Raw genomic sequence first — 27,003 nt, 5'->3', positions numbered from 1 at the left:
ATGGTGTCATTAATTTGCAACACATAAAAAATTTCTTAATTAATCATGAATAATTCATAAATAAATCTAAGGATATTGTATAATTCAAGATTAATCGAACGAATCGGGACAGATTCATCTTTGGAAAATGATTCAGAGAATTATCTGATAAAAAAAAAAATGAGAATACTGCAAGAATTTTTTTATTTATAATTCAGAGAATATTATAACCTGTGCTTCCAAGTCAGGCTGCACCACTGGTTCGTGCTAAACCGGCCAATGAATCGAACTGACCGCTGCCGGTCCGGTTCAACCATCTGTCCCGGAGTAGCTTCAATCTCCAAACCGCCATTTGCCCCCCTTCAAATAATGCCCGTCTCCGCGTAATTGCCCGTTGAATCACCGACTCTGCTCCTCTCCCTTTCTTGGCGTTCTCGGGGGGGGACGAAGGCGTCCTCTCTTTTCGTTCGGGCGGCTTTGATGGGCGAAGGCGTCGTCTCTTGTTCGTTCTGGTAGCTTTGATAGATGAAGGCGTCGTCTCTTCTTCGGCCGCTTTGATCGCCGCCGGGAACTCCGTTCTTGGCCAGCCGCGCTCTCTTTTTCTTCCTCGAGAGCTCCAGCCGCAGGGAATCTGATAAGGTATCTAGGGTTTTATTCGTTCTAGCGGAATTTCTCTATTCCTTGATTTGAGATTTTCTTTCAAGAATTCCAAAGGGATAAGATTCCTCCTTGAGAAGGATTTCGTTAAGATTTAACCTTCTTTGTCATCCTGCACTGGAATTTAGTTTTCTTGTGCTTTCTTTTTCTTTTCTTCGTTTGATGACTTATTGATCCTCGAACTGAGGTCAATGAATTTCTACTGACGTGTTGGTATCTCGAATTGGTTTAATGCTGCTGACTGACGATATTGTAATCTTATAGCTAGTATCTTTCTAATTATTTCTTTTGGGGTTTCTTGAAATTTTTCATGATTTCCAATCTTCGGACACGTGTCTTCAGTTACTTCAGTCCTACAAGGCATTGTCATTGTCATCTTAAAGTAAGTATCTTTCTGGGGATTTCTTTTGGGTTTTCTTGAAATTCCGACGATTTCCTAACTTTAATAGAAATGTGAGCAATTACTTGAGTCCTACAAGCCTTTGATCTTCCACATTAAAGCTAATATTTTTCTGATGGTTTCTTTTTTGTAAATTTTTTTTTATATGATTTCCTAATGTTAGCACAGATATTTGCACTTCTGCAGCTACACATTGTTATTGTCATCTTAAAGGAAGTATATTTCTGGGGATTTCGTTTGGGTTTTCTTGAAATTCCTACGATTTCCTAATTTTAACAGAAATGTTAGCAATTACTTGAGCCCTATAAGTCATCGATCTTGCCATCTTCAAGCTAATATTTTTCTGATATTTTTTTAAGAATTTGTACGACTTCCTAACTTTAATACGGATATTTGCACTTACTGCAGTCCTATAAGTAATTGATGTTGCCATCATAAAGCCAGTACCTTTCTGACAATGTCTTTTCTGGAAATTTCTATGAAATCTATGTCGTCAAGGATCCAAAAGAAATTCTAATGTTTCTCAATTAAAATCTCACAATTCCTGTTTCATTCTTGGTGCTTGTATGGTTGAAAAGTTGGCATATCATCAACTCATTTCTCAACTTGTAAATAGCCTTTAGACATTAAATATTCCATATCCAATTCAAATGATCCTTTCTGATCAGGATTATCAGGTGGGTATGTAGATAACCTAATTTGGCCAATAATTGTAGCATGTTCATCGCTTCATGATCAAGTGCTTGCTCGACAGTTGCTATGTGCTGATAAGAGGTTTTTCATAGGGTTTAAAGTTCAAGTTCAGTGAGTGAATCTGTGATTAAATCATTTTCGTATCATGTTTACATTGTTTTTTTTTTTTTAGAGTTAATCTGTTATTAAATCATTTTCTTATCATGTGTGCATTGTGTTGTCTTCTATCCTGTTTTTACCCCCAATACCTTCCATTTTCACTTTGTTGGATATTACGTTGGTTAATGCTTCAAAAATGCTTCACGATTCTTCAATAACAGATTGTTGTACTTTGGGTCCTGATTCATAGCAATATATTTTCTAAACAAACAAATAAATCTATAAATGCAATTAATGGAAAATCTTAAGAGGAATAATATATATATATATATCATTCGGCATCCAAATAATTCTATTTTAATGTAAAATAAATATATTCTAGCACAAAATAAATCTATGCATTTAATAAATTTATATCATAGAATTTCAAATCCTACAGATCTACTAATATTAAATTAAAAATAAAGATAGAAGAAAGTAGCCTGATTGAAGGCACGTCGAAGCGCGTAAACGCTGTCCCAAAGAAGTATTTGCCCCCACATACAGGTCTCCCGATAATCCTCCTCTGAGATACGGCGACCCTACAACTTCTTCTTCAGCACATCTCGGAAGAAGTCAAAGCGAATCCGATCGGACTTGCAGATCCAGTGAGAACGAAAGAAAAGGCTAAAATAAAATATAAAAGAGCAAGAATAAAAATCATAAGTGGCTAAGAGGAGGAAGAACTTTTCTCCAGAAATTTTTCAATATTTTTCTCTAATTTTTCGTGTTTCGAAAGAGATGAAATTGAGGGGTATATATAGGGGTATGTGATCAGGGGCAAAATGGTAATTTTGCGGACGCGTTCGCGACTTCAGCGGATGCATTCGTGGTAATCATGCTGCCAGCGAAACACCAACAGGCGTATCGCTAATTTTAAACGCGCAAACCCGCAGACGTTTTCTTGTTCTCAAACGCGCACGTGCATGACCGGCCAATTAGAGCTACAAGGCGCGTGCTCCCCAGCTCAAATCCAAATAACCCGATTTTAAACGCGTAAACCCGCTGGCGTTTTCTTTTTCTCAAACCGAAAGGTACCTACACCTATTACATAATATAAGATATCCAGCATTTAAGTTTTTCCCAATAATCCCCCACAAAACTTAAATAATTTTAAAATCAAAATAAAATACTGGATATCTTATATTATGTAATAGGTGTAGGTACCTTTCGGTTTGAACCTTCACTTAGTGACAATTGATTACATCTGTGGAGCCAAGGTGGACTTAACTTTGAACCTCGGTCCATGGTTCAAAATAAATCAATAGCACACATAATATAGCCCGATCTGGGCCATGCGCAGGTATCTATCATGTGCTTTTTAGGAAATTGCCCATTTTCCATAATCGCGGCCTCACGACTGCACATATAGGTGAGTCCTAAAAAGGAAGCTAGCAAGGAAGCTCGTGCCTCTTGGGTCTCGGACTCATTAAGAGTTATACAAACAAACTCATCCTACCGCTTGCTTTTATGAGCACTAGCGCCATATGGATGAGGAAAACATGAAATAGTGCTCCTCTTAGTCACACTCCGATTTGTTTCTACCTATTGAACTTTTTAAGATTGGGTTCCCACTGTGGTGATCTATCTTTATGGGCTAAGCTCCATCCCTCTCGACGACTCTAGAACCACTGTTTTAGATAAACCTTTTGTAAGCTGATCAACCAAATTATTTTCTGATTTTACAAAATTCATAGCAATAACGTTATTTTTCAATTTATATCTTAATGATTTATGACGCACTTTTAAGTGCCTATTCATTTTTACATTGGCATTTTCTTGGTTGCACTTATCTATTGCAGATTTACAGTCACAATGTAAGGAGACAGGTGGTAAAGGTGACTCATATATAAGAAGGTCTATTAGTAGATCTCTGAGTCACTCAGCCTCAGTGCTAGTGGTGTCTAAAGCTATCAGTTCAGACTTCATGAGACTCCTAGATATTAAGATTTGTTTGGTGGATTTCCAAAACACAGCAGCACCTCCTAGAAGAAAGACATATCCTGTGGTGGATTTAACATTTAGGGTATCGTTGATCCAGTTGGTATCATTATAGCCTTCTAGAACAGCAGAAAACCCGCTAAAGTATAAACTATAGGACTTGGTACCCTTAAGATGTCTAAGGATCATCTCTAATGCTGTCCAGTGATCTCTATTTGGATTAACATTATATACTAAGTCTATTTATAGCATATGCTATGTCTGGCCTGGTATAGTTTGCTAGGAATCCTAGTGAGCCTATGATTTGAGCATATAGGCTTTGAAGGATAGGAATTCCTAAGTTCTTCTTAAGATGTGTAGAGGGATCAAAGGGAGTAGAAACAGGCTGACAATCGGAATAATTAAATTTATTATCTTGTCAACATAATGACTTTGGGATAACTCAATTCTATTTGCACTTCTAATTATTTTGGTATTTAAAGTTAAGTCAGCTTGTCCCAAGTCTTTTATATCAAACTTATGACTTAAGAATTGTTTTACTTCATCAATTATCTGAAGATCTGTTCCAAAGATCAGTATATCATCTACATAGAGGCACAAGATCACAAATTTGTATCCAACTCTCTTATGATATACACATTCGCCTGTGCTATTGATTTCAAATCCAAATTTCAAGTGTCATTGCTTGGGTGCTTGTTTAAGATCATAAAGAGATCTGACTAATTTACAAACTTTATTTTCTTGGCCTGGGATTACAAATCCCTCTGGCTGGTCCATATAGATTTCTTCATTTAAGTCTCCATTTAGAAAAGCTGTCTTGACATCCATCTGATGAATTACTAATCTATGGATGGAGGCTAATGCTATAAGGATCATAATAGTTGTAATTCTAGCTACAGGTGCATAGACATTAAAAAAATCTACCCCAAATCTCGAGTAAAACCCTTGGCAACTAATCTAGCCTTAAATTTATCTACAGAGCCAACAGACTTAAGTTTTTTCTCAAAGATCCATTTGCAACCTTTAGTTTTACAGCCAGAAGGAAGATTAGTCAATTCCCAAATATGATTTTGGATGATTGACTGCATCTTATTGTCCACAGCTTCTCTCCAAAAAGGTGAATCCAAGAATTTCATTGCATCTTCAAAGGTAGTTGGAGAGTCTTCTATAAAAAAGGTATAGAAGTCATCTCCAAATATTTTTTCTACCCTGGATCTTTTACTCCTCCTAAGTTCTGCTTCTACTTCTATTTCACTTGTTCTTATTCTACTAGAGCTAGAAGCTATACCGCTATCTACTCTAGTCCTAAGTGGAAAGGTGTCTTCAAAATAAGTTGCATCTTTGGCTTCTATGATGGTGTTGTTACTAATATCACTTTCTTCTGAATTAATCACCAGAAATTTATTGGCATTATTATTGGCTGCATATCCTATGAATATAGCATCCACTGTTTTAGGTCCTATTTTCTTTCTTTTAAAATCAGGTATTTTCACTTTTGCCAAGCACCCCCACACTTTCAAATAGCTAAGATTAGGTCCCCCACACTTTCAAATAGCTAAGATTAGGTTTTCTATGTTTCCAAACTTCATATGGGGTTAGATCATTATTTTTAGAGAAAATCCTATTGAGGATATAACAGGCTGAAACTAGAGCCTCCCCCCATAAATTCTCTGGTACTCCTGAGCTTATAAGCATGGAGTTAACCATATCTATTAAAGTCCTATTCTTCCTTTCTGCTACTCCATTTGATTGGGGAGAATAGGGTGCTGTCACTTCATGAATGATTGCATGATTTTCACAAAATTGAGTTATATCATTAGATGTATATTCACCTCCCCGATCTGATCTAAGAATTTTAATTTTCTTTTCCTGTTGGTTCTCAGCTTCGATCTTAAAAATCTTAAATTTGCTGAGCACCTCATCCTTGGTTTTAATTAGGTAGATGTAATAAAATTTGGATAGATCATCTATGAAGGTCACAAAGTATCTGTTACCTCCCCTAGAAGTTCTACCCGAGTCACAAACATCACTATGGATCAACTCTAATAGATCCGAATCCCTATTAACAGGTTTACAAGGCTTCCTAGGGAGTTTTGCTTCTACACAAATTTGACATTTCTCATGGTTCTTAAGATCACTTTTTGGTATTAGATTTAGGTTCATAAGTTGCTTAATTGAATTATAATTTACATGACCTAATCTACCATGCCAAATAGAAGGAGGTTCTATATTCATAATCAAAAGATTTTCATTCATTGAGGGAGATATTACATTCAACTTAAACAATCCTTCACTTAGAAACCTTTTTCCAATAAACATTACACAATGAGAAATTACAACCTTATTGGACTCAAGAACAAGACGAAAGCCTTGCTGGACTAGCAGGGAACCACTAATGAGGTTTCTCCTAACAACTGGAACATGTTGGACGCCGTGCAGGAACAGAACTTTTCCAGAGGTAAGCTTCAAGTCCACACGTCCTACTCCTAGCACACGCGCCTCCGAGCTGTTTGCCATGATCACAGCTCCTCCACTTGAGATCTGGTAAGAAGAAAACCGGGAGCGATCCGAACAAATATGAATACCAGCTCCGGTATTAATCCACCAATCAAGTGCTTGTAAAGTCATGTTAACTTCAGGAGTGAAGAAAACAGATCTGAAAGCTATCTCAGAGGAGCCAGCGCCGGAAGTCACCATGTTGACTTGAGCACTGGTTGTGTGTAGACCCTTCTTCTTAGATTGAAGAGGTGCAGTCTTCTTATAGAAGTACTGGGGAGACAAATGGTTGGTCCGACCACACACATAACAGAAACGAGCACCACCTTCCTCTTTCTTCTTCTCCTGCTCCTGAGATTGAATAGGTTTTCCATTGTAGTGGTGGTTAGGGTTTCTAGGGTAGTAAGATTTCTTTTTGAAGTTCTTACGGAAGGGTCGGTTCTGATTTTTCTTAGGAGGGGCCTCTACATTATATGCATTATTCTTGGGTCCAGTAGAGGTATTACTCCTTAGCCTGTGCTGCTTCTCAATCCTAATGGAGTTCATGACTTGGGTTAGGGTGAGAACTCCTTGGGTATGGCTCAGGGTCTTAGCAAAATCAGACGAGGAAGTAGGTAGTTTTCAAAATCATGGATTTGGTCATTCATAGGCTTTGAGTCCATCATCCTAAAATTATTGAAGTCGGAGGCCTTGAACCTTTTTACCCAGCATCATCAAGACCATATTTGCTATTTAGGGTGTCTCAGAGTTCTTTGACACTCTTGGCTGTATAATAGATATCATACAGCCTCTCAGAAAGAGCACCTAGGATTCTATGGATACAATGATAATCTATCTCATCAGGTGTTCTAGAGGATGTGCTAGTGGAGATAGAAGATTCAGTGTTGGAAGAGGTTGAGTTTTGGTGAGTAGCATATCGTGAAGTAGTTGGGTTAGACTCGTTATCAACTTCAGTAGTACTTTCACCTATGGCTGAGATCAACCTCAATGTGGTGAGCCAGAACCGCACTTGGTTCTGCCACCTCCTAAAGTTATGGCCATCAAATTTTTCAGGTTTGGCACTAAGGTGGTCACTAGTATTTGAGGCCATAGGATCAGGGTTACAGAATAGAGACAAAAATCTGAATGAAGGCAAAAAGTCTATGTCAAAAGATTGCACTAATATTTATATTAAACTTTAGATGTCTAATTGATATATTCAAAAAACTAATAGCCAGATCAGCTCCAGATCGGTGGTGGAGTATTAGGCTCACTTAAGTACCAGCCTTTCTTAGGCACGTATGCCTTTTTGACAAGTTTTTTTTTGACACTATTAGTTAGTGGATATAGTCACTAGAAATCACACAAATTCAATTTTTAGAAAAACCTAAGTGCAAACTTAAATTTGTTATTATGGATTAACTAAGTTTTGAATTTTCTATTTGAATTTTCCGAATTAGTAACAATTAATTATTAAATTTAATGCTAGCAAAACAATTATTGTAATTGAAACGTAATTTATCAATTCAATGAATTGTATATATTAGAATTGATTTATTTTCTTATTAGAATAATTGATTACTAATTTAGTACCAGCAAATCAATTTATTGTAATTGAGATCTAAAATATCAATTCAATGAATTATAAAATTTATTACCTTATTAAAATAATTGATTGATATCTAATAAGTCAATTCAATGAATTAAATTATTATGTATTAACCAATTTTCGAATTTTTCATTTGAATGGGATCTGTGAGGAGCCCAAATGGAGCTATAATAAACCTCTTGGAGGTTAAGCAAATTATTACCTTTTTAGAATAATTGATTATTAATTTTTATGATAACGAAATAATTATTTTAATTAAAATCTAATATGTCACAATTGTAATAAATGATTTAATGAATTATATATTACTAACAAAAAAAAAACAAATACTTCTTTGGAATGTTAGCAATATATTATCTAAATAAACAAATAAATCTATAAATGCAATTAATGGAAAATCTTAAAAGGAATAATATATATCATTCGGCATCCAAATAATTCTATTTTAATGTAAAATAAATCTATTCTAGCACATAATAAATCTATGCATTTAATAAATTTATATCATAAAATTTCAAATCCTACAAATCTACTAATATTAAATTAAAAATAAAGGTAGAAGAAAGTAGCTTGATTGAAGGCAGATCGAAGCGCGTAAACGCTGTCTCAAAGAAGTATTTGCCCCCATGTACGGATTTTTCGGCAATCTTCCTCTGAGATACGACGATCCTACAACTTCTTCTTCGGCACGTCTCGGAAGAAGTCAAAGCGAATCCGATCGGACTTGCAGATCCAGCAAAGAACGAAAGAAAAGGCTAAAATAAAATATAAAAGAGTAAGAATAAAAATCACAAGTGGCTAAGAGGAGGAAGAACTTTTCTCCAGAATTTTTTTCAATATTTTTCTCTAATTTTTCGTGTTTCGAAAAAGATAAAATTGAGGGGTATATATAGGGGTATGTGATCAAGGGCAAAATGGTAATTCAGCGGATGCATCCGCGACTTCAGCGGACGCGTCCGTGGTAATCATGCTGCCAGCGCTGATTTTAAACGCCCAAACCCGCTGGCGTTTCCTTGTTCTCAAACGTGCACGCGCATGACCGGCCAATTAGAACCACGAGGCGCGTGGTCCCCAACTCAAATCCAAATAACCTGATTTTAAATGTGTAAACCCGCTGACGTTTCCTTTTTCTCAAACGCGCACACGGCCCGAGATTTGGCCGCATGCGCATTTAAGTTTGTCCCAACAATACATACACTGTTTTATGTTGGGCTCATGAGAGATGTCCTTTATTTGAGATAAAAGGGGCTAAAAAAAAAAAACTATGTTCTAAGGTGCTCTAATGGTGCACCATAGCTCAAAGGTGGAGTAGCTCACTATAAGACAAGAGGAGCAAGAGATTTTCTTCTTAACCTTTTATCAATGGAAAGCTATGGTTGCTTGATAACATGGTCAGAAAGCATGTAGTAAGATAAAGTTTTTATCTCGGTAGAGTGCCGGTTCGTAACGGTATCATGCACCAATATGATATTTTTAAAAATTCTCATCTTTGTTGTTCAGGTAATATAAATTGATATTTCAAGGTATTGGCTAAGATGAGATATTTCTATTTAGTACTGTAAGTGGATTGGTTTGACCCATTTCTAAACTAAACCCAATCCAAAAACAGCTTGATCCTACCAAAATGGGGATACTTGGATTTAAAAATGACCTGTTTTGTATATAAACTGAATTTGGATTGCTGAGTATCCAAAAACATACTGAATCTAGTAATTTTATTCACTATTAATAAGAACTTTTATATAGTTAATTATCACTTCATATTGTTGACTATAATTTATATATGGTTGCCACTCAAATCATATGTGCAGTGGGTTGTTAGTAATTTATAAATATTATTTGATTATTTTTTATCAAGTTTATGATATAATCAAGCAATATACTACTGATTTATTCTTAAACTGATTTGATTTGAAATATCTGATGGATTGAAAAAATAAATCCTTCATCTGAGCCGATCCAACCCAAGTGTGGATGGATCAAGCTTTGGTACAATTTCTTAACCCAAGTCAAATATAGATTGCATTTGGATTTGAGCGGATGACAATTTTTTATCTAACCTGGCAGATCAGGGGTATCAATGTTCTTCATTCATTAGAATTGAGAATACGTACAAAACCCTCCTAGCATATATTAGGGGGATTTTTTGTATTATATGGCTTGTGCTCTTGGATTCCCATGGCATACCAAATAGGTTACTCGTGGATACCTACAGATTTTTAAACACCGACATACCAAATGCGGTTATCTTATATCACTGGGGATCAAATTACCCCAGGATGAGGATCACCGGTGATCTTAATCATCGTGGTAATCCCATTTGGGTCACCAAACATGCCCATAGGGAAATCTTTCACATTATATAAAAACATGTTTATATAGAAATTGGTGGTGGAAAAATAGGTCCCATAGGAGATCAGTGAAAGGTTATTTGTTGACAAATATGGATATTCATTTGCTTGAAAGAGGTTAGTGTGAGTTAGACAAATGATATATTTGGTTAAGGAGCAATTTGTTAAGTAGCCTAAGAATTCTAAGATTGGAAAAGAGATTAATAATAAAACTCATAATTAAATGAATGACAAAATATTTTGAAAATTAAAGTGCCTGATGAGTTAATGGCTTACTTGGACTTGACAATGGATAGGGCATAGGTGCAATCAATCGATGCCTATAATGCATGGAGGAGGGCATTGACATTTGGTCTACTACAATAGGTAAATGCATAGGGGACCATGACCACACATGAGCTGAAGTGGTACCTTGCCTCAATGCATGAGAAATTGAGTTTAAGATGATCTATTTATATAAGTTTGATGGACAACAATTGTTTATTAAGATGGGTCTGTAGGAAAGAGATTTGGTTTCTTGTCAATCTCATGTTCTGAAGCTGGTCCAGCTAAACTATTTGATGTACTACATTACTTGTTTCTCTAGGAATGATAGTGCAAGGACAAAATCAATCTGCCTCTTCATGTATCTCCTTTTCCCGAAAATCACTGGGAGTAGGCCTTCCAACATTTGAGAAGAAATTGATGTGTCTAAGTGTGTTTGGTGGACCTTCAAGTCCTGACCCATCCCACAAAAACCTAGAGGATTCTAACGTTTGTTTATTCTCAGCATATGACATAACAAATGTAAAATTCAAGTGTATGCAATCAACGACATCTCTATTTTCCTTCATTTTCTTGCAGCTAGCTTGATAACACAATCTAACCTTTCCTTTCTTCTCTCTCAACTTGAAACATGAAATAGAGCCATCCCATGAAAATCTAATATATAGTATATTTTCTTCAGGGGTTCATCAAAGTTCTTTTATTAGAGACTAGTGGAAGGTTGCTAAACACTTTCTTATCCTTCTAACACTAAGTGAGACCATAAGATCGTGTTGTTCCAGCAGATGCAAATTTGGTATGTGTATTCAGATTCGACATTGAAGACCAACATGTAGCTTTGAAGTCTAAGTTGCTGCATATTTGCAAGTTATTGATTGGATAGAAAAGATCCACTTTGAAAAGGATTCATATTTGCAAGTTATTGATTTGTGGCTTCTATCAATTTTTTCCATGACAGTCGCCATCCTAACCTGTTATTCCAGTAGGTTCCATGGTTTTTCACATACAATTTTCATATGAGCATGACTTAGTCATTGTTGCTAGATGACATAGGGCACAATGTTGGATGTGATGGAAGATATTGTGTATCCCTTAAGTTATGTTTGATGTCTCATGGAGAATGGCCTGATCTTTTAGAAAGCGGGTAATTTTGACTTAGTTACAAATTTGTTGGTTGTAGGGTTCATTTGAGTTTGAATTTTTGTTTTGCAGTTATGGTTTCAAGGTAAGGGACACAACAGAAGTATTTGGTGTCACAATGGAAGCATGACATGAGGTGTATTTCAGTAGCAAGGCATATTAAATCAGTGAAGAGGCATGATATGAGGTATTTCACTAGTTTAATAGCCAAAAGAGCATAACTCGAAGCTTTTTTATGATACTTTGAACCAAGGTCCGCCGTGCCGGTCCGGATCGGCGTACCGGTGGCCGGCCGGACCGGTACGGTACCGGTCCGGACCGGTACGGTACCGGTCCGGACCACTTTCTTTCCCATCAAAAAAAAAAAAAAAAACCCACAGCGAGGCGCTGTGGTCCCCCCCCCAAAAAAAAACACCGTACCGGTGCGAACCGGCCGGTTCGCACCGGTACGAGGCCGGTCCCAAGCGGTACCGGCCGGTACCGACCGGTACGGTCTCCGTACCGGCCGGTTCACAAAAGAAAACCGGAAATACCGGTTTTCATCCCTGTCCGGTACCGGTCAGGGACCGGACCGGTACGTACCGGCCCGTACCGGCCGGTACGGGCCGGTACGGCATTCCTTGCTTTGAACGCCTTTCCATCTCAAGTGGTTTTAATAAGCTTGCTGATGCAAATAGCTATTTTTGAGTCAATAGTAATGCAATACTAGCTCTGATAGGTCCCACCATTATTGTATATGGATGGAAGGGTTATATTTGTTTCATGGAAGCAGATAGAGAAGTTAAGCGAGCCATGTGCTTCATTTACTATGCAGTATTTTGAAGCAACTTACAAAAACTGATTTACGTAACTACATCTTACTTTATAGTAACATAGTTCATAATATGTATTTGTAGATTCACTCTCCAAAAATGATGAAGCACATCAGTCAGTTTCTACTGAATAACCATTAATTTTTAAATACAATTGCTTTTGTTTTTGTCTTTTGAATGAGTAAAGCACCCTTTTTTTTATGCTTAGTGATAGTTGCTCATATAACTTGTATCTGAATCAAGCAGCTGGTTTGGAACATTAATCTTGGAGCTAGTTCTAAGAATTCTTTTTTTTTATAAAAGTTTTGAATGATTTTTATAATCTTCCGACATGATACAATATGTTTTTCTGGATAATTAGTATGGTTGTGTGCTCTTGCCTCAAGGTAACCCAATATCTGAGTTGCATCTTCAATGTTGGTAAATGATTATAATCGCTTTTCCATTTTCCCAACATCCATGATCATTTTTCTTTTATCATTCTGAAATGGTGCCCAGCCAATTCTGAAATGGTTATTGGACTGATTGTAAAATCATGGTTTCACAATATTCTATTCTAGGGTAACAAAATCTACCATCAACAACATCTGATACATGTTGTTCTTTGAATATGATGCCAACCATGGCGTGTCTTGCCAGTTAAAGTGATGGGGGTTCACGGTCCAAAGCCCCTCACCATGCCCCTTTCCTCGCGCTCCTTGCGTGCGCCTTCAAAAATCGCTGATGATGGACCAATTGTAGGCAATGCCGGTGGAATAACTCAATACAAAGATCAATAATGAAAGCACACTGAATTCTATTCTACTCAATTGAAGAACAAATAAAAAGAACAATGAAAACAAAAAAAATCTAGCAAGGGATTGAAGAGATCCTTTCCTAACCCAATCTAGTGGAGATTGTTACATCTACCACTAGCCCAAGTCCTAGAACACAAGATCTAAGGACCGAAATCGGCACAAGCGCCACCCAAGCCTTATGGCTGACTCTCTAACAAGAGAACACAACTTTGGAATAACTCTGGGATGCCTCTCAATGGCCCTTTATAACTCTATTTATAGGCTAAGACCCTAGACAAAACTAAGTAATCATCCTTAAGATAAACATGGCAAATTGTCTTTCCATGGATCCAAGGCTTTTCCACCATCGATTGGCATAAGATCAATGGCTGAAAATCACGAAGAGGTCCTCCCGCAACTGATGTTGACTTGGTCCTTGGCTGTTGAAGGGTGGAGAATGGAGGGTTGAGATTGCTTGGGTTGCGAGGGCTGGGCGCACGGGACGCGTGTCCCGGTTAACCGGGTCGCGCATGAAAGAGTAGATGCCCTATAAGCCAATCATTTGATGGGTTTCTCTTTGTAATCCTCCAAATCATGTACTTTGACACTCGATATATATCAATAAAGGCATTGTGTTTCATCATTTGCTGCTTATCTATTTTATTATTGGATGATGAACCCTATAAATTAGGATATTGGTTTTAGGGTTATGATGAGATCATACCAGTGAGACCTAAAATCCTAAAATCCTAATTTAGAATATTTCCGGTCAAATTGGTATATTGAGTCGGGGATCAATATTACCGGAAAGACTGGCACATCTTATGTATGCTCGATGTAGAGGGTGATTGATCTCACAATCACTTGTGTGAGACACTAATACAAAGATGTGGGTGCTCATTAGAGGAATGAGTTCACTGAAATGACCAGCCATGAGAACATCTTATGGATTCTTACTTAATTATCAAAAGATGGTTCTCATAGTGGGAGTTGTGCAAGTGATCCTTAGACCTGAGATCACCATGATACCTTGTGCACTTGAAGCTATGTTTTGGTTTACCTTCATTCACGACATTGCGTAGTGTACGGGGTATTCTGGATATGGTGGATTTTGTACGAAGGTTGTGAGTAGGTCAACAAGGAATCAGTCACTTCTAGTCAGGGGCGGCCCAATGCATTTAGGGGCCTAAGGCGAACTAACCAAAAGAGGCCTTTTTTTTAAATAATAAAAATAATTAATAAGTGCAAAATTTTAAGGAAGTATTTCAATTACTCCATAACATCTACTCATTGTCATAGAGCTAGCTAAAATGGTGTATTTGTTTTTGCGTTTCCTACCATTATAGTGTATTTTTTTCCTCAATTTACACTCACGTCTTTCAGTCAGCCTACCTCCTTATATTTTAGTTTAAGAACACAACAGCTGAACCTTTAACCTTAAAGGCTGACTTGCAACCGACTTAATTTAATTCAACAGCCTGAGAATTCTATATATGAGTGGCACTGAAGCGCCAAAAACCAAAGACTTCTCTTTGGAATAAAAGCAAACATATCATGTACAATACAAGTCCAGACAACTAAAAATTAGAATACTCAAACCCCAAAACTAAAAAATGTACACCATCTCAACACAGTGCATTTATTAAAAAGAAAAAGGAACAAAAAATTTTTTTTGAGAGAAAGCGAGCTCACCAAACGGTCCAAACCTACTGTTGATGACATAGATCTCATGAAGGGTGACGTAGTGCATGACCTCCTTCCTCTTCTGCAGCTCCACTTCAGCCCTTTGGGCACCTCACAAATTTCGTATGGGGTCCAACGGCATCATGCAACCTCCCTTTTGCTTTCAAGAAGCACAGTGTTTCTTTCTTTCTTTCTTTCTCCTTTTGCTCTGCTCTTTGGCTTTAGTGGGGAGAGTTTGGAATGGGTTTTGCTCACACAGAAGAAGCCTTTCTTGACTGCAAGTGGAGGGGGGAGGGGCCCGCGGTCAGTGGTACTCCTTGTAAGTTGTAACCCCAGTGGCCGGCCGGAGACGACCTCGCCCGCTCGCCCTTGTTGGTCACGACGAAGGCGAAGACGGTGAAGCAGAACTGCAGAAAAGGATGACGATAAGGAGCAGAGGAAGAAGATGCAGAAGAGCTGAAGAGTATGTTTATATCCAGAGAATAACTGAGGTAGAGGCATAGTGCTAGAGCCCAGAGGAGCCAGGCTGCCAGAGGCGTAGCGTAGGTTTATAGCTTTTCGCTGTGGGTGATGGGATTGGGACGGGCGGACGGCGACTCTAGACACCCTCATCTTCCCACGTCTTGTCGACGTAGCTGCTGCTCTGGCTCAGTGATTGCAATTTACTGTAGATACAGACTCTAGGTGGGGGCCTTCCTTTGGGCCGGGGCCTTAGGCGACCGCCTAGGTCGCCTAAGGCTTGGGCCGGCCCTACTTCTAGTAAGAGAAGGTAACATCCTACTTACTCTAATCTTATGATGATTCAAGAAGCTTTTGATCAAAGCAAAATGAATATTAGAAAGAGTTTCTAATGTTTCATTGTTTGAATTATCATATAAAAGATTGAGAGAGACATGAATAAGTGATTGAGTTTGATATTGATCCATACTCATGCACTTATTCAGGATGTAGTATGACTGAGGGATTGAATTACTCGGTAACTTGCCACTGAAGGGTATGTTTGGATTTGTCCAATACATTCCTCATCTTTCGGGTAGACATGATACGTTGCTAGACGTCAATCATGTCTTGTGGGTTGATCGGATCAAAGAGTTTGATTAGATCAAAGCATCAGAAAGGTTCTGATTGCTAAGTCAGGTTTAGCACTAAATTGAACCTAAATTGGATTAGAGGTATTCTAATCAGGTTAGGTCAACTTGCACCTGCACCTACTGCTGGCTAAGATAAGGAACCCAATGGGTCACACACAAGGGAATTGATCAAGGGTCTAATTGGATTAGATCATGTTTGCAAGATGAACATGCTAGCACGTGTTGCAAACCCTGGCTCCTGATTCAAATTAAATTCGAATCTGATTCTTAGGTTAGGTTGATCTAATATGATTAGATCATGACCTAATATGGGTTAGCCAAGAGTTGGAACCCATTTGGCTTTAATTAGACCTGATTTGATTAGGTTTAATGTTTTTTTTTAAGTTGGTTAAACCCAATTGGATTGGGTTTGATAGGGCCTTCACTTCTGGACCATTGGATCACTCCCTGGATGAAGGATCTGGTCCACTGGTTGGCGCCTTCATCTGGACCATTGGATGGTTTCCTGGATGAAGGATCTGGTCCACTGGTTGGCGCCTTCATCTGGACCATTGGATGGATTTCTGGATGAAGGATCTGGACCATTGGTCAGCGCCTGAATCTGGACCACTGGATGTCTCTCTGGATGAAAGATCCGGACCGTTGCTCAGCGCCTGAATCTGGACCATCGGTGATGGCATCTTGCTTCTGGACCATTGGATGGCACCCTGGATGATGATGCCTTGATCTGGACCATTAGATGGTGCCTAGATCTGGACCATTGGCTTTGGTTCACTGCATTTGGGCCCTTGGATCATCAGGATTTAAGAGGGAGACATAAGAAAGAAGTTGATACACCCTTCTCCTTAGCACCCCATCATGATGGGATGCCTCTCTTGGCACATGCCTCATCATGATGAGGTGTGTGGATGGGATGCATCCCTTTATGATGCATCCCTCCATCTCTTATAAATAAGGAGGTGCCTTGGGGTTCTAAAGATCATCAAAGAAAAAGTCTCTCCTTCTCTCTCCCTTATCCCTTCTTTCTTACAAGCCTCTCTCTTTTGTCCTAACCCAAGACAAGAGGGTCTTCTTTAGGACAAAAAGGCTAGTGAATGTTTTAGAGGTAGAAAGGAAGAAGGAAGTGAAGGAAAATTAGCCAATTAAATCCTTTGGAAGGATTGAACAATTAGAATCAAGTTTTGGTGGAGCTAGAGTCTTGAACCCATTCCTGTGTGGATCAACATCGGAGGGTGAACATTTGGGCACCTTAGGACATCTTCAGACATATTGGATATAGCGTGATAGGTATTCTTCTATACCAAGATTATATTTTCTACATTATTTGGTTATACTATTAAGGCGATCTTGGCTTATTAGGGTTTCATATAATGGGTTTTATAAGAAAATTTTATAATTCCGTATCTTCCGCTGCGCCCTAGGGCACTGGGAAACCCAACAGTGGTATTAGAGCCACCCTTAATCAGTTTAACCAAATGATAATACATTTTATTATCTTGATGCTATGAGATAGCTAGGTTGTTTGTACGCATGATTAGTTTATGCCATGTGATAGTGCTATATTCATGTTGTAGCATAGTATAATTGCTAGTGCTAAATTATAGAATGTGCAATGAGACCAATATAGTAGTATGAAAACTTTGGGCTGACCCATTCTGGAACAATCGACTCAGTTGGTGTCTAGGAAGGAAGCCACAGGTGGTTACTTAATTAGGACCTCACTCTCTGAGTGAGGGGTGCCTCCCACCTGCTTTTCTGGCCAATTATTTGATTGTCCTTTATGGTTGAGCTTAATGTTAGTAAGATACTACTATTTGAAAGCCCTCACTAAATTCATAATTAAGTCGTAGTGTTAATTGCTTTAAGCTGAGCCATTCTGAATCAATTGACTAAGTTGGTGTCTAGGAAAGAGGCTACAGGTGGTTATTTAATTAGGACCTTACTAAGTAAGGAGAGCTTCCCATCTGCTTACCTGGCCAACTATTTGATTGACCTCCATGGAAAAACTAATTGCTGATATAACACTATAAAGGTCCTTCCTTCATGCTTAGATATTATTATGTCAATATCTACGCTAGCTTGTTGTGATTCCCACAAGGCTAGTATTAGGGATTGATATTGTAATATCTTGGTGCATATGATGCATATGGCATATTTTAATATGTTGCCTTGTTGTGATTCCCACAAGGGCAGCATTATTCAAATATGACTGTATAAAAATGAAGGGTTTGACTTAACTAGACACAATAGTTTGTTGTGATTCCCACAAGACTATATGTGTGCTAGAGGACAGAATAAAGTTGGAAATTGCATGGGATGCAATTGGAAAGAGTTTCCTACCTTTGAACTTATAAGGGCTTGTTGTGATTCCCACAAGGTCTTTTATAAGGAATTTGGATCTCAACCCCACTAAGAAAATTAGTATTTTCTCGTTCATCATACTTGAGGGTTATGATATTCGATAAAAATAGTGGGAGTAACAATTAGATAAAAGTCCTTGTCTGATTGAATACATGTCATCATGATTGGTCTACTTATATTAGTGTTCTTTGTAATTATAGATTAATTATACAAAAATGGCATCTTCACTCTCACTTAGAGGTATCTTAGATACAAACAAATTGACTGGTCCCAACTATGTGGACTGGTTGAGGAATTTAAAGATTGTTTTCACACAAGAAAAACTTTCCTACATTCTTGAAACCCCTGACCTAGGGTCAGCAGGGGAAGATGCAACTGAGGAGGAATTGGCCACATATCGTATGTGGAAAAATGACAGTTTGACTGTCAAATGTATCATGCTTGCTTCTATGAATAATGAATTGCAGAGGCAGCATGATAGCATGGATACTCACTCCATACTCCTTAACTTGAAGGAGTTATATGGTGAGCAGAGCAGAACTGCTAGATATGAGATATCTAAGCAGTTGTTCCGTGCTAGAATGATCGAGGGATCGTCTGTGCAAGACCACTGTTTAAAGGTTATAGACTTGATCACTCGATTGAGTCAACTTGGCTTTGCTATGGACAGTGAGCTCAGTCAGGATTTGATCCTGCAATCACTACCCGACTTATTCTCGCAGTTTGTTGTGAATTATCACATGAACAAACTGAATTCCTCCCTGCCTGAGCTTCTAAATATGCTGAAAACAGCAGAGTCTCACATCAAGAAGGACAAGGGTCCGATCCTTCTTGTTGGTGAGAGCTCAAAGAAGAAAACGGGCAACAAGGGTTCAAAAAAAAAATTAAACCCTAAGAGTCGCATCAAAAAGAAGAAGGAAAAGAAAATCTCTGGACCCGGTACCTGTTTCCATTGCGGCAAGACGGGGCATTGGAAAAGGAACTGCAAGAGCTTTCTTGCAAGTGTGAAGCCTGATGCAAGTGTTGCATCAAAAGGTATGTTTTTATTACATGCCAATATGACATTAAGTTCTTCTGATTCTAATTCATGGGTATTGGATACCGGTTGTGGTTCTCACATATGCAAATCTTTGCATGGACTGCAGAAAATTAGAAGTCTGAAGAAAGGTGACTTCGAGCTATATGGCGCTGGAGGAGAATCCTTCCAGGCTGAAGCTGTTGGCACCTACATACTAGAGCTACCCTCCGGAAAGTTCTTGAAGCTAGAAGACTGTTATTTTATGCCAAAAATCATTAGAAATGTAATTTCAATTCCTTTGTTGCTTAAGAAAGGATTCGAAATAAATGGAAAGAGCAATGGTTGCTCTATTTCTTTATCTAATGAGTATTATTGTCATGGCACTATGGAAAATGGTCTTTTAGTATTATGTCTTAATAATGTTATGTTTCATATTGGCAAAGATAATAAAAAAAAAGAGAGAATATTAATAATACCCTCCTCTGGCATTACCGATTAGGTCATATTAGTGAGACAAGGTTACACAAGTTGTATAAAGATAAATTCTTTGACCCTTATGATTTTGAATCATTAGGAACTTGTGAATCTTGTCTTATGGGTAAAATGACCAAGTCTCTATTCTCGGGACATGGAGAAAGGGCAAGTGAGTTGTTAGAACTCATACACACTGATGTGTGCGGTCCTATATCAACTCCAGCTAGAGGTGGATACTCTTACTTCATCACATTTACTGATGACTTATCAAGGTTCGGTTTTGTGTATCTAATGAAACATAAATCCGAAGCCTTTGATAAATTTAAAGAGTATCAAAGTATGGTTGAAAAACAAACTGGGAAGTGTATTAAAATTCTTCGATCTGATCGAGGAGGAGAATACCTTTCTAGTGAATTTTTAGATTATCTTAAATTAAAGGGTATACTCTCTGAATGGACACCTCCATATACGCCACAATTAAATGGTGTAGCTGAAAGGAGGAATCGTACCTTATTAGATATGGTACGGTCCATGATGTGTTTCACAAATCTTCCAATTTCCTTCTGGGGACATGCCCTAGAAACTGCTGCATTAGTATTAAATAGAGTACCATCTAAGTCTGTATCTAGCACTCCATATGAGATATGGAAAGGAAAGAAACCTAATCTTAAGTATCTTAAGATATGGGGTTGTAATGCTTATGTCAAAAGAAATTTTGGACATAAGCTAAGTGCTAGATCGGACAAGTGTACATTTGTAGGTTATCCTAAAGACAGTTTAGGATATATCTTCTATGATCCTACCGAACAAAAGGTATTTGTTGCTAGGCATGCCACTTTCTTGGAAAAATAGTTTTTCTTAGAAAAGGGCAAGGATAGAAGAATTGAACTTGATGAAGTTCAAGACCTACAAGGTGAGACACATAATAATCCTCAACCAGATGTATCCATGGAAGAGATACAGCCATTACACACTACTCCTCTCCGAAGGTCAGAAAGAGTACGAAATGCACCTGAGAGGTATGGATTTATCATTGAGAATGATGAAGCCCACATCATTGATAACGATGACCCTCTGACCTATTCGGAAGCTGTCAAGAGTAGGGACTCTGACAGATAGCTGGACGCCATGAAATCCGAGATAGATTCTATGTATACAAACCAAGTGTGGACTTTGGTTGATGCACCTGAGGGAGTGATTCCAATAGGGTGCAAATGGGTATACAAGAAGAAGATAGGAGCTGATGGCCAAGTAGAAACCTACAAGGCCAAGCTAGTGGCAAAAGGTTTCAGGCAAAAACAAGGTATTGATTATGATGAAATTTTTTCGCCAGTAGCTATGCTCAAATCTATTCGGTTTATGCTTGCTATAGCTGCATACTATGATTATGAGATCTGGCAGATGGATGTCAAAACCGCCTTTTTTAATGGTCACCTTGAGGAAGAGGTTTATATGACACAGCCAGAGGGATTTGTCTTAAGAGGGAGAGCAAATCAAGTATGTAGGCTTAAGAAATCTATTTATGGATTAAAGCAGGCATCTAGGAGTTGGAACATCCATTTTGACATGATAGTCAAAGAGTTTGGCTTCATTAAAAATATAGATGAACCTTGTGTGTACAAGAAGACTAGTGAGAGTGCTATTGTCTTCTTGATATTATATGTGGACGATATATTGGTTATTGGAAATGATGTTCCAATGATGCAATCGGTCAAGACTTGGTTATCAAAGAAATTTTTCATGAAAGACTTGGGTGAAGCATCCTATATACTTGGTATAAGGATCTATAGAGATAGATCTAAAAGGATGCTAGGTTTGTCCCAGTCTAGGTACATTGATAATGTGCTGAAGAGGTTCAGCATGGATGGAAGTAAGAAAGGTTTCTTACCCATAGGACATGGCATACAACTCTTTAGGAAGATGTCTCCTAAGACATCTGAAGAGAGGAATAGAATGAGTTCTATTCCCTATGCTTCGGCAGTAGGGTCGATCATGTATGATATGTTATGTACCAGGCCTGATGTAGCTTATGCCTTGAGTATGGTAAGTAGATTTCTGGCAGATCCCGGGGAGGATCATTGGAAAATTGTGAAAAACATTCTCAAATACTTGAGAAGGACTAGAGATGTTTTTTTGATTTATGGAGGATCAGAATTCAAACTAGAAGGCTATTCAGATTCTAGCTTTCAATCTGATCCAGATGATAGCAAGTCAATCTCTGGATATATCTTCACTTTGAATGGTGGAGCTGCGAGTTGGAAAAGTTCCAAACAGCAAACTGTAGCTGACTCAACTACTGAGGCAGAATACATAGCTGTTAGTGAAGCTGCTAAGGAAGCAGTCTGGATGAAGTTCATCACAGAGCTGGGTGTAGTTCCTGAGATTGCCGGACCAGTCCCAGTTTATTGCGATAACATTGGAGCTATTGCACAGGCTAAGAAACCAAGGTCTCATCATAGATCCAAGCACATTTTGATACGCTTCTACCTTGTTCGAGAGATAATCGAAAGACAAGACGTCAAGATTGAACGAGTAGACACAAAGAACAATATAACAGACCCATTTACTAAAGCTCTACCACAGCAGCAATTCAATCGTCACCTTGATTGTATGGGGTTAAAATATAAGGGCGATTGGCTTTAGTGCAAGTGGGAGATTGAAAGAGTAGATGCCCTATAAGCCAATCATTTGATGGGTTTCTCTTTGTAATCCTCCAAATCATGTACTTTGACCCTCGATATATATCAATAAAGGCATTGTGTTTCATCATTTGCTGCTTATTAATTTTATTATTGGATGATGAACCCCATAAATTAGGACATTGGTTTTAGGGTTATGATGAGATCATACCAGTGAGACCTAAAATCCTAAAATCCTAATTTAGAATATTTCCAGTCAAATTGGTATATTGAGTCGGGGATCAATATTACCGGAAAGACTGGCACATCTTATGTATGCTCGATGTAGAGGGTGATTGATCTCACAATCACCTGTGTGAGACACTAATACAAAGATGTGGGTGCTCATTAGAGGAATGAGTTCATTGAAATGACCAGCCATGAGAACATCTTATGGATTCTTACTTAATTATCAAAAGATGGTTCTCATAGTGGGAGTTGTGCAAGTGATCCTTAGACCTGAGATCACCATGGTACCTTGTGCACTTGAAGCTATGTTTTGGTTTACCCTCATTCACGACATTGCGTTGTGTACGCGGTATTCTGGATATGGTGGATTTTGTACGAAGGTTGTGAGTAGGTCAATAAGGAATCAGTCACTTCTAGTAAGAGAAGGTAACATCCTACTTACTCTAATCTTATGATGATTCAAGAAGCCTTTGATCAAAGCAAAATAAATATTAGAAAGAGTTTCTAATGTTTCATTGTTTGAATTATCATATAAAAGATTGAGAGAGACATGAATAAGTGATTGAGTTTGATATTGATCCATACTCATGCACTTATTCAGGATGTAGTATGACTGAGGGATTGAATTACACGGTAACTTGCCACTGAAGGGTATGTTTGGATTTGTCCAATACATTCCTCATCTTCCATGATGAGGTGTGTGGATGGGATGCATCCCTTTATGATGCATCCCTCCATCTCTTATAAATAAGGAGGTGCCTTGGGGTTCTAAAGATCATCAAAGAAAAAGTCTCTCCTTCTCTCTCCCTTATCCCTTCTTTCTTACAAGCCTCTCTCTTTTGTCCTAACCCAAGACAAGAGAGTCTTCTTTAGGACAAAAAGGCTAGTGAATGTTTTAGAGGTAGAAAGGAAGAAGGAAGTGAAGGAAAATCAGCCAATTAAATCCTTTGGAAGGATTGAACAATTAGAATCAAGTTTTGGTGGAGCTAGAGTCTTGAACCCATTCCTGTGTGGATCAACATCGGAGGGTGAACATTTCGGCACCTTAGGACATCTTCAGACATATTGGATATAGCGTGATAGGTATTCTTCTATACCAAGATTATATTTTCTACATTATTTGGTTATACTATTAAGGCGATCTTGGCTTATTAGGATTTCATATAATGGGTTTTATAAGAAAATTTTATAATCCCGTATCTTCCGCTGCGCCCTAGGGCACTGGGAAACCCAACAGCGCATCCCGATTGGGAGAGTCCCAGTCTAGGAGGGACTGGGACTTGGGCGTGCGGCTCGCCAGCTGGTGCGTGCGGGTGCGCAGTCACTGTAGCGGACGAGGTTCGGCAAGCCGAGCCTCATCGCACTGTAGCAGGCAGGCGGGCTAGCGAGTTGGCTGGCGGGCTGGCTGGCGCGCAGTCACTGTAGCAGGCGAGGTTCTTGCGGCCGAAGCTCGCCTGGCTTGTGCCCAGCCCCTGGGCACGCCTGGCCTGCTGCTGGCGCGGCTAAACCATGCCAGGCCAGTAGTAGGCATGCGCAGGGGCTTGGCCGTGTTGTCCATGGTGCGTGCTTGGTGTGGCCGCCGCGCATACGTCTTTATGGCCATGCCGTGCATGCCGTCCTGCGCGCACGGCCATCCGTGTGGCTTGCTCCTCTCGGCCGAGTGCCTGTTGGGTTGATGGGGCGAGGTCTGGCGCACGGGCAGATCCCATGCGGTGCCGAAGTGGTGGATGAACCTCGTGGTTGGCCAAGGGTCGGCCGGCCGCAATACCCCTTATTTGGCCACTTTGGCCTTCGGTTGACACATGGTCCTCTCTCGGCTTGGCGCTACCTCGGCGTTGCTTGCGTGGGTCCTCAACATAAAGCCAATTGAAATAGTTTACTTACCACTAAACCCCAAAAGCTTAAGCAAGCTTTTAAGAAAGACATCGATAATTTATATCAAGGCTTACCCTCCTCCCCACCCCCCCAAAAAATGGCAACCAAGACCATGCAGATACAAGGAGTCAAGAATGACTCAATATAAGGACAAGTCAAGAACATCTCAACTGAATGTGTCAAGAAAAGAGAAGACTCGGGAAAATAAACAAATAAAATTAGTCTGAATGTGGATTTGAATCCATGACCTATGGTTCTGATACCAGGCCTTAGCAGAAATATACATAAACAAATATTGAGCCCCAAAAGCTTAAACTATTAAGAAAGGGGTCAACAATGTATATCAGGCCTTAGTAGAAATATACATAAACAAATATGCTTTGCAGGGTGATAGGCAGCATACTCAGAGAGATTCAGGCGGGCCAAATTATAGGAGGGAATATGCAAATACAATGCTGAGATGAAGTATTGTAAGTAAACCTACCATATCCTAGTCTAAATGTGACCAACACTTTGAATCAAGGATCGCCGCACCAGTACCGATAGGCGTACCCGTCGGCCACTAGACCGGTTCAGACCGGTACCGAGCCGGTCGCCTTAACACAGCGCGCCGAATGCCCCAGCGCATGTGCTGTGGCACCGGAGTTGGTGCGAACCAGTTTGCACTAGCGCAGTGAATCGCGCCCGGGCGCGGTTCTCCGCTCGCGCACACACGGTACGCAGCGGGTACCGCTGCATACCGGTATGGGCCAGTTCTGCAGCTGAACCGTATGGGTTGGTGCCGGTACCGGTATGGGATGTGTTGGACCGGCTGGTACGGGCCAGTTCAGTAGACCATGGTAGGACAACAAATAGGTAGGCAGTTGCAAGTATAGCTTATACTTGTATTTCTAATCCATATATTGTCCTTGGTGAGGTCTCATATGCATTTTTAGGCTGCACTTAGCTGGAAAATATTTGGCTTGAGCCCAGCTTTATTGAACGAGATACTTAATACGTTACCGATATTGAAATTATTATTCTCAGGTTTGATGCATTCAGATATGCTAACGGTTTGCAGAAATTTACTGTTAGGTTTTCGTTATTGTTATCACCATCAAATTTCAGATATGATACAGTAAAATTTTCTACATTGTCAATCCCATATTACATCAGCAAAGGTCATCAAGTTGCCTAGTTTATGCTAAAAGGTACATTGCCCTAGTAACAGCACATCACCACTGTGGATGGGATAGCATCTCTTCTCAGCGCACCACATGCTTTTATAATTTGTTTCCAACCACATCATTCCTATTCAATTGAAATATGTTCAATCAAGCACTTTTGCAGGGGATAACTGTGCAGCAAATTCATAAGGGTTTGGTCAAGTCGTTGTAAGGGGTAATGTGCTGCTATGGTTCCAATATTAATAGGAACAAACTTGCATGGCCTAGTTTAGATGGAACTTATGATTTTAGCCAAGATTTTAAGTTTCGGTGGGATAGAAAGTGCCCTGGCCATCCCATCCTATTTCTGTGAGAAAATGGGACTAGGAAGGACGAGGTCGGGACTCCAAAACCCATTCATTCTGGGAGAGAAGAAGAAAGATGAAAGAAAGGAAGGTAAAATGAAGACAAGAAAAAAGTGAAAGAAAAAAGGAAGAAAAAGTAAAGAAAGGAAGGGGGAAGAAAAAGAAAGAAAGGAAATAAGGAAGAAAGGGAAGCGAAAGAAGAAGAAAAATAAAAAAAAATAAAGGAAGGGATAAGAAAAGAAAGAAAAAGGAAAGGAAACAAAGGAAGGTAGAAGAAAAAAAAGGAACAAAAGAAAGGATGGAAGGAAAGAAGAAGGGGAGAGAGATGGAGGATATCTACTAGAATGCATGACCAAGACCGTCGCGAGACAGGGCGGGGTAGCGGGGCGTCCCATTCCATGGAGAAACAAGAGCACCCCCATCTCACGGGATTTAAAACCTTGATTTTAACACTGATTTTTTGTGTATACGTGCTTCAGTTGCCTACTTGATTCTTTTTAGGTATTTATTTTAATAATGACCCCAGATTTGTCACAAGATGTGGTTTTCTGGAAAAGAATGTTGCATATCATTGGGTTTGGTCAGGTCATTATGGGGGGTAATGTGCTGCTATAGTTCCAATATTAATAGAAACAAACCTGCATGGCTTAGTTTAGATGGAACTTCTGATTTTAACCAAGATTTTAAGTTTCGGTGGGACAGAAATGTCCTGGCCGTCCAATCCCATTTTTGTGAGAAAATGGGACTAGGAAGGATGAGGTCGGGACTCCAAAACTCATTCATTCCGGAAGAGAAGAAGAAAGATGAAAGAAAGGAAGGTACAATGAAGAAAAGGAAAAAGTGAAAGGAAAGAGGAAGAAAAAGTAAAGAAAGGAGGGGGGGAAGAAAA

General features: G+C 39.1%; 1 long non-coding RNA gene across 1 annotated transcript in view; it reads left to right on the top strand.

Moving 5' to 3' along the window:
* The first annotated feature begins 385 nt into the window (after positions 1–385).
* Positions 386–27,003, top strand: part of LOC148715510 (uncharacterized) — a 37,383-nt gene continuing 10,765 nt past the window's right edge. Inside the window, exons 1-2 of the long non-coding RNA XR_015973125.2 lie at positions 386–618; positions 11,720–11,834. This is a non-coding gene — a long non-coding RNA (uncharacterized LOC148715510). The remainder of the gene's footprint in view (positions 619–11,719; positions 11,835–27,003) is intronic.

The sequence above is a fragment of the Phoenix dactylifera genome, chromosome 1, assembly GCF_051530095.1.
Source record: "Phoenix dactylifera cultivar Ajwa chromosome 1, Ajwa_hap1_PhDact_Kaust_v1.1, whole genome shotgun sequence".
Classification (NCBI taxonomy): Eukaryota; Viridiplantae; Streptophyta; class Magnoliopsida; order Arecales; family Arecaceae; genus Phoenix; species Phoenix dactylifera.
The sequence above is the reverse complement of the archived record's forward strand: the minus strand, read 5'-3'. Positions and strand labels throughout refer to the sequence as shown.